The sequence below is a fragment of the Nycticebus coucang genome, chromosome 18, assembly GCF_027406575.1.
Source record: "Nycticebus coucang isolate mNycCou1 chromosome 18, mNycCou1.pri, whole genome shotgun sequence".
Classification (NCBI taxonomy): Eukaryota; Metazoa; Chordata; class Mammalia; order Primates; family Lorisidae; genus Nycticebus; species Nycticebus coucang.
This window is the reverse complement of record NC_069797.1, coordinates 64,844,297-64,858,322: the sequence shown is the minus strand read 5'-3', so window position 1 is coordinate 64,858,322 and position 14,026 is coordinate 64,844,297. Positions and strand designations below refer to the sequence as shown.

General features: G+C 38.9%; 1 protein-coding gene across 3 annotated transcripts in view; it reads left to right on the top strand.

Moving 5' to 3' along the window:
- Positions 1–14,026, top strand: part of SMURF2 (SMAD specific E3 ubiquitin protein ligase 2) — a 131,075-nt gene that overhangs the window by 47,709 nt on the left and 69,340 nt on the right. The gene's annotated exons all lie outside the window — the stretch shown is intronic.

Sequence of the window (14,026 nt, the reverse complement as noted above, 5' to 3'; positions counted from 1 at the left end):
TGGAGAGTGTTTCTTTTCTTTCTTTTTTTTTTTTTGAAATGACTCTTCATAGAAACTAATTTGATGTCAGCTTTAATCTAGATTTTTTTTTTTTTTTTTTGAGGGGAATACATGTGTGTTGTTCATGTAGTAGTCAATGTTATTCCTTAGTGTGTTTTTTTCTTTTCTCTCTTTTTTAAAGAGACAGAGTCTCACTTCCTTGTCCTCGGTAGAGTGCTGTGTCGTCATAGCTCATAGCAACCTCCAGCTCTTGGGTTTAGGCGATTCTCTTGTCTCAGCTTCCCAAGTAGCTTGGGACTACGGGCACCCACCACAACGCCCAGCTATTTTTTGTTGCTGTTTGGCTGGGGCTGGGTTGAACCCACTACCCTCCGTATATGGGGCTGGTGCCCTACACACTGAGCCACAGGCGCCATCCGTCTTTTTCTGGTTAATTAAATCTAGAGGTAGATTTTGTCTATTTTGTAGATTTAAATTTATCTGTTTTATTTTCAGATCATTTTCAGGTAAGTTTTTAAAAGTCTTTATGTAAAAACATCAAGATGAATATGTGAAATAACCTTTAAGTAAAAGTTCTACAGTATATTTGAAAAACAGGGATATGTTATATCTTTAATGATGTTCTTAACCTAGAATGATTTGAAAGTGTGGATGAGCTTTTGAGTTTCTGTAAACGCTGTAAATTGTGTGTATATAAGTACATAGTTTTCATCAAATTTTCAAAGGGGCTCTTTACTATCATCTCATTACTCCCCCACCACTAACTTAAGAACTGTTACTTTAAAATCCTGATTCCCAAAGTATTTTGTGCAGACCATCAGCCTCCCCATCACCTGTGAACTTGGTCCTCAGGGCCCACTGTAGACCTACCCAATTAGGGACTCTGGATGTAGGGTCCAACAGTGTGTTTTAACAAGCCCCGTAAAAGGAGATGAATACTAAAGTTTGAGAACCATGACTTTAAGGGGATGGATATAATCTAGTAAATAGTAATTCTGCATATGGAGGCCTATAATCTACACTAATGTTAATTTGCTGGTGGTGTTATAGAATAGAGATCTCTGTTGAATACAATAGTATGTGTTATGAATGTGTTCATATTTTCTTACCTGTATAGCAGTTTTTCTTTTTTTTATTTTTGTTGATATTTAGGATTAGGCCTAACATTTGAAAACATTTTAACTTGTATTTGTTAATGATTTTTGGGTTTAACATATTTGTACTTCTGGTTATGTGTGCTTTTTTGGCCTGTGACAGTGCTTTGGAAAGGATTGTGGATTGAGGCTCTGTGCCTATAGCTCAGCGGCTGGGACGCCAGCCACATACACCGGAGCTGGTGGGTTGGAATCCAGCCCGGGTCTGCCAAACAACGACAGCTATAACCAAAAAATAGCTGGGCGTTGTGTGTGGCAGGCGCCTGTAGTCCCAGCTATTTGGGAGGCTGAGGGAAGTGAATCGCTTAGGCCCAAAAGTTGGGAGGTTGCTGTGAGCTATGATGCTACAGCACTCTACCAAGGGCGACACAGTGAGACTGTTTAAAAAAAAAAAAGTGTAGATTGATTACCTTTGTCTTAATGCAGGTATTTTCAGTTGTAACAGGAAAACAAGTCACTTAAGCAAAAGGAGATTATTGAGGACAAATAGGCTTTAGGAAGGACAGGATCCAGGAACTAGAAAGCCTCAGGAACTGAGACTGCTGTTCCAAAAACCTCTCTTGAGCCATCTAGAACCATCCTGTTTCTAAGTGTTTGTGCTTCTTTCTCTGTAGGCTTCTAATTCTCTGTTCTAGTTTCCTAAGGCAGAAAATCTGACTATTTCATACTGGAGTTGGTAGCTGCTCATTATCTAATCAGCTGTGATCAGTGGAGTCAGGATCACGTACTATAAATACGGACACAATCACTTATCTTCTATGGCTTATCGCTCATGCTCTAGCTATCGATTGATTATATTTTATTGAGATAGTACAATTTATAGCATTTTGATATCCTTTCAAGGTTAAAGTAGGACTCTGTAGGATTATCTGATTTGCCTCTTAGTTAATAGTGAGTTTTGATTGTATCTTTTCTTTTCCTTCCAATAACTTTCTCTGAAAAAAGCCATTGCAAATTAGTTAGTTTATATTGTAATTGTATCATTGATACAGTGTTGTTTAGTAGAACCAGATGATTATAGAATTTTGGTTATTTTTGTATATAGTTAGATGGGCTATGGAAACGTGTCTTCAAATTATCAATTGCACACGCTGAGATAGTCTCTGTTTACCTTGAGCTTTTTTCTATCTACACGTTATAGATTTATAAAAGGATATTGGTAGGTTTCAGATGCTTTATTTTACAAACATACTGAGTGTTTTGGGGATATTATGTGCAAATTGGTATGGATAGATTTTTTGGCACTTTCATTGTCAGTAATGTTTCTTCTGCTACTGCTGATAAGGGTTTGGCATTATGCCTTTCATTTAAACTTTACATAGCAAGTTGAAATGGGCATTTGAATAGAACTTGGAAAAGGATGATGTAAATGGCAATATGCCATTATAGAAAGAATCTAGGAAATGTGCTGTGTATTCCTTTGCAATGGAAATTTTGCTAGGGAGTACTTAACTTCTGGTTTATAATAAGAGGAAGGAGCGGTGGAAAAAGGAAGCCTTTTGTTTACTGTAAAACAATGCATTGAATTAGACATAGGGATGTTAAAACAGAAGTCTAAACATGATAAATCTAGGCAGGTTCCATTGGAATGGTAAGTTATGTTGTGAGTCTATCTTGAGTCTACTTCTGAAGCCTCAGAATTTCTAGTATTTTCAGTGTTTATAATTATTGAATATGTACACTGTGCACTGTTTTCTAGACTCTGAGGATACAGTGGAGATGAAAAATAAGTTGTTGACTTCATGGAGCTTGATGTCCTAGTGGCAGAAGACCTTAGGAGCTAAGCTAAAGAGTTCATTGGCTTGACTGTTTATATTTTGAAAAATAAAGGTCTTTATGGATGTTAAAATTTGGCAATTCCTAGTGCTCCTTGAAGAAATGACTGATTTTAAGGCCGGGGCGGGGAACATATGACATTCTCTAGTGTTAGACCGTATGAAAGTATTCTTCCTCTCTCTTGACAATGGAGATACGAAGAACATAAGAATCAACTGGGTTCTGCCCACGGACCTCAAAGCCCTGGGTGACCAGTATGTGAAGGATGAATTTAGGAGACATAAGGCCGTTGGTTCTGACGAGGCCCAGCATTTCTTGCAGGAATGGGAGATGTATGCAGCAGTGTTATGGCAACAAACTAATGAAAACAGACAAAATCCAACCGAGAAAGCATGTTTTGGCGTCTCCCTCCCAGAAGAAAAACTTAATGACTTTCGTGATGAACAGATTGGACAATTGCAGGAGCTGATGCGGGAAGCTACTAAACCCAATAGGCAATTTAGTATTCCTGAGTCTACAAAACCAAAGTGTTAGTCTCTATCAGAAGAAAGATTAACAAAATGTATAAAATTCAGAACCTCCCCTTTTAAACTGTCTTTGGTTTTTAAAATTTATTATTTGAGCTTTGAGAATACCTGATGTTAATGAAACATCAGGTATTATATTTTTGGATGTTCTGAATGCAGTATATGGTTCAGGGTCACTAGTGACAAGTGAAAAACTCTGACATTATTAGAGTAACAGTACTTGTTGGATGGAGTTTGATTTTGGGACTAAACATGAAAGAAGAACAGCTCTATAATGGACAGACTTCTGGAATTTTACTGAAATTTATTTATATATAAATTTTTAAAGTGCTATTCTTGTTAAAAAAAAAAAAAAGAATCAACTGAAGAGGTTCCTATGGCCAAAGCTGGAACAAATTGAGCAACAAAGAAAAGAGTATGGGATTATAACCCAAAGTAGAACATAAGTATGAGTCCATACCTTACATAAAGGATTAGATAAATGAAAGAGGATAGACAAATTCCCATGCAGAAGAATTCCAAGGAATTTATGTAGATATTCCACCATTAAGGAGGTGGAACACAGCTCTCTAGTTTGTTTTGTTTTTTTTTTTAAGAGGCAGAGTCTCACTTTGTTGCCCTTGGTAGAGTGCTGTGGCATCACAGCTCACAGCAACCTCCAGCTGCTGAGCTTAGGCAATTCTCCTGCCTCAACCTCCTGAGCAGCTGGGACCATAGGCCCCTGCCCACAACACCCAGCCATCTTTTGTTGCAGTTTGGCTGGGGCCAGGCTCGAACCCGCCACCCTTGGTATATGGAGTTGGCACCTACCACTGAGACACAGGCGCCGCTCACAACTCTAGTTTTGAAGTGTGGGCTGTGCAGGGTGACTTCCTTCCAAAGAGTACAGTATGGAAAGGGGGTGGAAAAAGTAACTTTACAGTGGTGAAAACTGAGAAATACTAGTTTAGCCAGGTCACGGTTAGTATCAACAGTGATATGTTGATAGTTTTACCCTTGATATGCTGTTCTGAGAATGGTCTTTGTGGTCTTCCTCCCCAAATCCTATATACACAATCTAATAATGAGAAAGTAGTCAGATCTCATTTGAGGGGCATTTGACAAAATACCTAACCAACAGTATTCCTGAGAACTGTCAAGGTCATGAATAACAAGTCTGAGAAGCAGTAACAAAGTCTGAGAAACTATCACAGCCAAGGGGAGACTTAAGAAACATGACTAAATGTAGTATCCGTATCCTGCATTTGGTAAAAATGAAAGAAATATGAATAAAACATGAACTTTTGTTAAAAATGTGTCAGTATTGGTTTATTAATTGTGATGAGTGTACTGTATTAATATATTAATAGGATAAATGAGTGTGGGGTATATAGGAACACTGTACTATCTTTGCAACTTCTCTGTAAATCTAAAACTATTCTAAAAGTTTTTAATTTATGATTTTCTGTTAACCCAGAAAATATTTCACAAATATGTAGTTATATAGAAATATTTTCTTATTCTAGATTACAATGCTTTTTATCATTGCAGTCTTCTTTCCTGTTTGTGCTAGCGGTCTTAGAATCACCTAAGCCCAGGAGTTGGAGGTTGCTGTGAGCTGTGTGATGCCACAGCACTCTACCGAGGGCGACAAAGTGAGACTCTGTCTCTAAAGAAAAAAAAAAAAAAAAAAAATTACAATCACTCACACTTTCATATGAAGAATAGATCACAACTATGGCCCAAGATGGAGGAGGGAGGAGGGGGAGGTCAGATTGAGGGAGGGTGAATGGTGGGATCACATCTATGGTACATAATGCAAGGCTACATGCAGATCTATTCGTATAGAGTATAAATGTCTTAACACAATAAGTAAACGAGATGAGGTATATATTAACCAGGGTGATGTAAGTGTTCCTAATTCTATATGAAATCAACACAATGTACCCCATAAATGCATTAATGTACACATGATCTGTGTGTTTATGATTTAATAAAAAATAAATAAAATTAAGTAATCAAAAGGAAAAAAGGGAAGCAAGGAGTGAGTTTCATTTATTATTTATCTTTTAGTTTGTTTATCCTTATCTCTTACCGGTCATTTTACTAGGATTTTCATTGATTTGGCATGTATTTGAGTGCATACTATGTTTGAGATACTATATAATAAATTTTTTAGGAGATAAAAAAAATCACAACCTTTGTCTTCAAGAACTTTACAGCTTAATGATACAGAGGGACGGGTAAGACATCACATGAATAACTTTAATACAAGCAAAATGGGAAGGGACTATAAGTAGAATCAAAGTATTGTTGGAGGATCACAGGAAGGGAGAGATCAAAATCAGACTGAAAAAAGGAAAGCCAAAAAAGGCTTCACATGGAGTTGAAGTTTGGGTAAGATTTTGAGGATCAGTGAGTGGAATACTAGAATTTGAGATAGGAGGAATATCATGAATAAAGACAAAGGCAGAAACATCGTGGGTTTATTTGAGGGGACAAGGAGGATGAGCTCGTTTAGGAGTTAATGAGAGAGAAGGCTAGAATCATTGACACTTTTTGAATGAGGGAAGGAGCCTGAATTCAACATCCTTAAACTCATTTACTAGGTGCCAGCTAGGGACGAGCTACAACTTTGACTTGTGGTTTCCTTTTTCATGGATATTAGAAGACAACTCACAAGCTTGTAGGGATTAAGTAAGATACTCTGGCTGAAAGTTTTTTTGTACATTAGATAATACTCTAGATATGTTATTTAAATGTGAACATTGGAAATGGAAATAGGCGATAATGTAACACCTGATATAACCTGGTAACTGCTTTAGATGTGAGGTGATCAGGGAAAGGGAGAGAGAGAGATAAGAAGGACATTTGCTTTCTGGCTGATTAGAAACATGCGGTGCAGTTCATAGACCTAGGGAAGTCAAAAGGAGGAAGAGCACGTTCACTAGGAAAGCTGATGAATTAAATTTTGGGTAAGTATAATTTGAAGTGCTGGCGAGATATCTAAATGGATATGTATGATAGGCAATTGAACTGTGGGCTTGGAGCTTGGGAGAGGAGTAAGGCCAGACGTCCAGATTGGGACTCACTCATTAGCATTTGCTGAAAGCTTGCCAGGTACTGAATGTGGGGGTACTGAATGTGTCCATGAGTTGGGCCTCAGCTACAACTGCCAAGTCCTCCCCCCTCTCCCCCCCCCACGAATGTGCTGCTTGGTTTTAGCTGAAGCTTATTTATTAAAAAAAAAAAACAAAAAACAAAAAAAACTAACTAAAAATTTTCTGAGCCACATACACCAGAGCTGGCAGGTTCAAATCTGGCCTGGGCCTGCCAAACAACAATGACAACTACAACCAAAAATTAGCTGGGCATTGTGGTAGGTGCCTGTAGTCCCATCTACTTGGAAGGCTGAGGCAGGAGAATTGCTTAGCTCAGGAGTTGGAGGTTTCTGTGAGTTGTGATGCCACGCACTCTACCCAGGGTGAAAGCTTGAGGCTCTGTCTCAAAAACAAAAACAAAAAAACCTAAAAATTTTCTTTTCATAGAGGTGGTTGTCTTATGATGTTGTCCAGGATAATTCATTTAAAAAGTACATTGGGGAAAAAAAGTACATTGGTTTGGGGCTAAATGTGGTAACTCATGCCTGTAATCCCAGCATTTTGGGAGACCAAAGCTGGAGGATTGCTTAGGAGTTTGAGACCAGCCTAGGCAATATAGCAAGATCCCATCTCTACAAAGAAATAAAAATAATTAGCTGGGTGTGCTTATAGTTTCAGCTACTTGGGAGGGGATGGTTGTGCTATGGTACTATAGCCTGGGCAGCAGAGTGAGACCCTGTCTCAAAAAACATTTTTTCCACTTGTTTGGGAAATATTTTACCAAAATCTTCATGTTTGTTGAAAAAAAATTTTTTAAAGTAGTTACTTAAAGCTGTTTGTTTATTTTTGTTTATTTTATTTTTTTTGAGACAGAGTTTCACTTTGTCACCCTCTGTAGTCACAGATTACATAAACCTCAGACCCTTGGGCTCAAGCAATTCTCTTGCCTCTGCCTCCTGAGTAGTTGAGACTGCAGGTGCCTGCTACAACGCCCAGCTATTTTTAGAGATGAGGTCTCACTGTGGCTCAGGCTGATCTCAAACTCATGAGCTCAGGCAATCCACCTGCCTCAGCCTCCCAGTCGTAGGATTCTAGGCATGAGCCACTGTGCCCGGACTTTAAAGTTGTTTAATATGAGAGGACTAGGCTTGGTCCCTGTAGCTCAGCGCCTACGGCGCCAGCCACATACACCAGAGCTGGGTGGGTTAAATCCAGTCTGGGCCAGATAAAACAACAATGACAACTACAACCAAAAAAAATAGCTGGGCGTTGTAGCAGGCACCTGCAGTCCCAGTTACTTGGGAGACTGAGGCAAGAGAATTGCTTAAGCCCAAGACTTTGAGGTTGCTGTGAGCTGTGACGCCATGGCATTATATCCAGGGTGACAGCTTGAGACTCTGTCTCAAAAAAAAAATAATAATAAAAATAAAAAAATAAGAGAGGATTAGATAGGTCATTTTTAATCTGTTAACTAAACCAATTTTGGCTTTAGTGAAATGTTTATATGTTGACATTGTTATTTTTTTCTTACTAAGAATATTTACCTTATTGTGTTAGAACCTATATCTTTTAATACATCAACTAACATATTAAGTTAAAAGACCTGCCAGGTACTAAATACATTAAGTTAAACCAAAGTTTAATTAATTAATATGTTAAGTTTGGTAAATTTTTATGTCTGAATCTCAAGTTTCCTCATTTCAAATACGTAAATAATACTACTAGTTACTTCACAGGATAGTTGATATACACTTGCATATAATACATATTTAATAAATGTTATCTGTGATGTCATATTCCTTATTAAGTGAACTGTGGACAATATACTAAGAAAATATTTTTCTGATAATATATTACATAATTTTTTATTGGCTGTAATATTTCACCACTCTATTTGGCAGCGTTTACTTAAATGTTCAATTATTGTTATGCACATAGGATTGTATCCGATATTTTTGTTCATTGCAACATTTTGTGATTGCGCTCTTAAATATGAATCCTTGTGTAGTGCTCTGGTTTTTTTTTTTGAGACAGAGTCTCACTTTGTCACCCTTGGTATAGTGCCGTGGCGTCATAGCTCACAGCAATCTCAAACTTCTGGACTTAAGCGATTCTCTTGCCTCAGCCTCCCAAGTGCTGGGATTATAGGCCTGAGCCACTGCGCCCAGCCCTAGTGCTCCTGTTTTAAGCAGCAATAACTAAAGCACATACATTTAAAAATTATATTGTGTACAAGTTTCTGTAAAACTTAAACTTCTAAACATAAAATGAAAATGAAGTTTAGGTAGAGGCTGTTTTTCAGAGCAGAAAAATCTAAGTTGTCATGAGCCAATGGTTAGAAATAGTGCATATTAGTTGACATTTTTAAAGTGCTGGGCCATCTTGGTGGAATTTATGTAGGAATATTGTTCTGAACTTCAGTTTTATTTTACAGTGATAACATAAGTTCAGAGAAGATGCAGAGAAATCTCTTCTGCTCAAAAATAGTTTATACAACTTTTGAGCCACATAAACAGTATTATAATTTTTTTTTTTTTGAGACAGAGTCTCACTATGTTGCCCTCAGTAGAGGGCCATGGCATCACAGCTCACAGCAACCTCAAACACTTGGGCTTAAGCGATTCTCTTGCCTCAGCAGGCGCCCACCACAACATCCAGCTATTTTTTGTTGTAGTTGTCATTTTTTTTTTTTTTTTTTTTCCAGCTGGCCCTGGCTAGGTTCGAACCTGTCAGCCTTGGTGTGTGTGGCTCGTGCCCTACCCACTGAGTTACGAGTGTCATCAAGACAGAGTCTTACTGTGTCCCCCTTGGTAGAGTGCCAGGGTATCACAGCTCGCAGGAGCCTCAAACTCTTGGGCTCAATGATCCTCTTGCCTAAGCCTCCCAAGTAGCTGGGACGACCAGAGCCTGCCACAACACTTGGCTATTTTTAGAGACGAGGTCTTGCTCTGAACTCAGGCTGTCTCAAACCTGTGAGCTCAGGCAATCCATGCACCTCGGCCTGCCAGAGTGCTAGGATTATTATAATTTTTTAAGTGGGGTGAAAGAAGATGGAGTGTCGGAGTATTTTTTTCTTCCTTTCTCTCAAGCCGTCTCATTCCAGTCCACAGTGTAATTAGAATGCAATGCCAGTCTGAAGGAGGAAGGGAAATTTTTGGCAAGGACATACTAAGCAGTTGGGAGCTTTGTTCAGAGTAAGCATAGACAGCCATTTATTGTGCCTTCAACTCAGTAAGAACAGTGTAGTGTTCTGTTTCTACAGCTGGGATTTACGCTCATATTATTACATGGTGTGTTGCATATGGACAACTTCTCTCAGCCGGAAAAAGAAATTATTGACTTAAATGAAAATGGTAAAATTTACTGCCTTCTACACCTCTGAAAATGATTTTGTCCAGTTGTGGCTTCAAATGAAATATACTAAAAGAATTTTTTTGTGAAATTTAAAAATACATCTTGAGTAAAGGGCATTTATTACATGGAATTTTAATTGTACCTGACCTCTGAGGGCAAAAGATTGTGTCTTTTTTTTTTTTTCTTAGAGACAGAGTCTCATTTTGTTGCCCTTGGTAGAGTGCTCTGGCATCACAGCTCACAGCAACCTCCAACTCTTGGGCTTAGGCAATTTTTCTTCCCTTAGCCTCCCCAGTAGCTGGGACTACAATTGCTCATCACAACACCCGGCTATTTTTTTGTTGCAGTTTAGCCGGGTTTGAACCCACCACCCTTGGTATATCAGACCGGCGCCCTACTCACAGAGCCACAGGCACCGCCCTTATTGTGTCTTATTTATCTTTGTATTTGCAGAATCTGTCATAGTACTTGGCACAAAATGAGTGCTCAGGAAATGTTGAATGAAAGAGTGAATGCTGCTTTGGCACCCATAGCACAGTGGTTACTGCGCCACCTACATATACTGAGAGTGGTGGGATCGAACCTGGCCCGGGCCAGCTAAACAACAACAACTGCAACAAGAAATAGCTGGGCGTTGTGGCGAGTGCCTGTAGTCTCAGCTACTAGGAAAGCTGAGGCAGGAGAATCACTTAAGCCCAAGAGTTTGAGGTTGCTGTGAGCCGTTGACACCACTGCACTCTACTGAGGGCGACATAGTGAGACTCTGTCTCAAAAAAAAAAAAAAAGGAGTGGGGGAAAAGAAAAAAAAAGTGTGGGAAGTGTTCCCTTCTCCTTAAGCATCCTAAGATGGTATACCTGTATCCATGTGAAATACAGAGACATTGTAAGTATACTAACTTGGCTCCTAGCTGACCTTAGCTTATTATGATCATCTTCTTTAATCATTTCAAATTATCCATAGAAGGGGTGAGTAGAATAGCTAGAACTAGCTGGATTTTGAGAATATAGACTCAAGAATGAGAAATATTTTGAAGAAATTTGTGAAGGGTAGAAACATGATCAAAGTAGTACAGTAAAATTAATCTAGAGTAAATCTGCAGGGTATTTGAGACATTGTCCCTAATGGATTCTGTAGCAGTGGTACTGTGGTGATTGAATGTTTAATGTTTCATTTGGAGTTGACATTAATCAGAATTGACACATGACTGCTAAAATCTGTAGTATAGTATAATGTTTTAATACAAAAATTAGTGAAAATTTATTGAATTATATAGTTCAAATATTTGTGCCTTTCTGTATATATTGTTTCAATAGAAAATTTACTAAATACTAAAGATATTGAAATACTCACAGGTGTCTAGAAGAAAAGCTTTCTGTACTCCTTAGCCTTTGTTCTGGCTCTGCGTACCTTATGAGATTTCTGTCCTGCTATTTCCTTCCTCTAATGTAGCCTAGAGTTTCTCAATATTATTTCTACTTATCTCCTCTAGAAACATTTAGAAAACAAAAATGAAACTTCCCCCCCACTGCTACCCCTCCCTAATCCCACGATTCCCAATTTTAGTTCTACTGCAGTTTCTATTACAAAGATAGATTTATTTTTTAATATTAAATTCCCTTACAATACAATATATTATTTCCAGAAGACTTTGATGCACAACTCCTTAGTTGAGAATTTATTATGGTGACCCAATTAGGAGTTTGTCATATTGAGATACATGAATTCTTTGTTTACTGAACTCCTGTAATTGGTACTAAGGACAGAAAGAGCAATGGGTTGTGATTTTGGTACCCAAGGTATATTCCCAAGAAATAAGAACAGTAAAGGTTCCAAGGTGTGAAAATAATTTATTTATGCAGTTCATTTATTTATACACATTCTCAGATCATATTTGACAATTTTCCTTTTAAAAACTACAAGTAAGAGTTTTTGCTTCCAGGTCACATAATAATTTAAACAAAAACTGGTTGGAGCTGCTGAGAGCCAGCATTAAGGATAGCAATCTGACCAATCCTGATGTTTGTTTTAAATCAGTCTTCTAGGACTCTGATGTGTCCTAGTCTCTTGATTACTAAAATTTAATTTCTCTTTATACACTTTGAACCTGATTTTAAAGTTCTTTGCTCTTTTAATTTTTTAGTTGCCCTTTAAAACTTAATGTCATAGTCTGGCACAGTGGGTCATGTCTTAATTCTAGCATCCTATAAGAGAGGCTAAAATGAAAGAATCATTTGAGGTCAGGAGTTCAAGACCAGCCTGAGCAAGAGGGAGACCCCATCTCTACCAAAAGTAGAAAAAATTAGCTGGGTATGGTAGCATGCACCTGTCCTACCTACTCAGGAGACAGGCCAGAGGATCGTGTGAGCCCAGGAGTTTGAGATTACTATGAGCTATACCACTCTACTCTGGGGCAATGGGATGAGACTTTGTTACTAAAAATAAAAATAATAAATAAAACTTAATGTCATACATTACCAACATTTTTTTTTTTTTTTAACTACATGCTACAATGCCTGGCTATTTTTACAGATGGGGTTTCACTCTAGTTCAGGCTGGTTTGGAACTCCCTGAGCTCAGGCGATATGCCCACTTCGGCCTCCCAGAGTGCTGGGATTATGGACATGAGCCACTGAGTCCGGCTGTTGTTACTTTTAAAAGAGAGTTTGCTGACTTGGTGCCCTTAGCTCAGTGGTTAGGGCGCCGGCCACATGCACTGGGGCTGGTGGGTTCGAACCTGGCGGGTTCGAACCTGGCCAGGGCCTGCTAAACAATAATGACGACAACAACAACAACAACAAAAATAGCCAGGCATTGTGGTGGCGCCTGTAGTCCCAGCTACTTGGGAGGCTGAGGCAAGAGAATCGCTTAAGCCCAAGAGTTTGCTGTGAGCTGTGATGCTACAGCACTCTACTGAGGGTGACATAGTGACACTCTGTCTCAAAAAAAAAAGAGTTTTTTTGAATGTGACCTGATTGGCATTTTTTTTCTTTTTCTTGAGACAGAGTCTCAACTATATGGCCCTTGGTGGAGTGCTGTGGCTTCACAGCAACCTCAAATTCTTGGGCTTAAGTGATTCTCTTGCCTCAGCCTCCCAAGTAGCTGGGACTACAAGCGCCTGCCACAATGCCTGGCTATTTTTTTGTTGCAGTTGTTTAGCTGACCTGGGCTGGGTTCGAACCTGCCACCCTTAGTGTATGTGGCATCACAGCTCACAGTAAAACTCTTGGGCTTAAGCAATAAAAAACAGGTATTTATTCTCTTGCCTCAGCCTCCCAAGTAGCTGGGACAACAGCTACTGGCACTGTAACCACTGTGCTATAGGTGCTGAGCCCTGATTGTCACAATTTAAGCCAAGAAAAATAATAAAAATAAGATTTGGTAAGTCAGCGTGATTATATGAGAATCGATAATTTGTTATGTAGTATATAAGAAAAGAGATCTTTTTTTTTTTTTTTTTTTTTTTGGTAGAGACAGAGTTTCACTTTATGGCCCTTGGTAGAGTGCCATGGCATCATACAGCTCACAGCAACCTCCAACTCCTGGGCTTAAGCGATTCTCCTGCCTCAGCCTCCCGAGTAGCTGGGACTACAGGCGCCCGCCACAACGCCCAGCTATTTTTTGGTTGCAGTTCAGCTGGGGCCGGGTTTGAACCCGCCACCCTCGGTATATGGGGCCGGCGCCTTACCGACTGAGCCATAGGCGCCGCCCGAAAAGAGATCCCTTTTTAGTGAAATTATTTTAGATTATTTGGAGTCTATTTCATTTGTTCAACAGGTATTTATTGAGTGCTAACCAAATGCTTTGTATGCTTTGTTTTGGGGATGCAAAGAAATGAGGGAGATATGATTTGTGCTGTATGGAGTATGCCACCTTTGTAGTTAGAAGCAACATTCTGAACTTAATCATAATGAAGTATGGTAAGTGCCTGTGGGCTTCTGTGAAAGTACAAGTAGAGGGAGAGTTGAGAGAAACATGTTCTATTTTGGGACCTAACGGGTTAAGTAAGTGAAGAAGCCTGGAAAGAATCTTTTATGCATGGAGAAAGGTACATGGAGATTGTGGGTGAGAGATGTATATTTGAGAAAATGAAAGTTCAGTATAGCTGGATCTTAGACTTGGGTTTGGAGGGAAGCT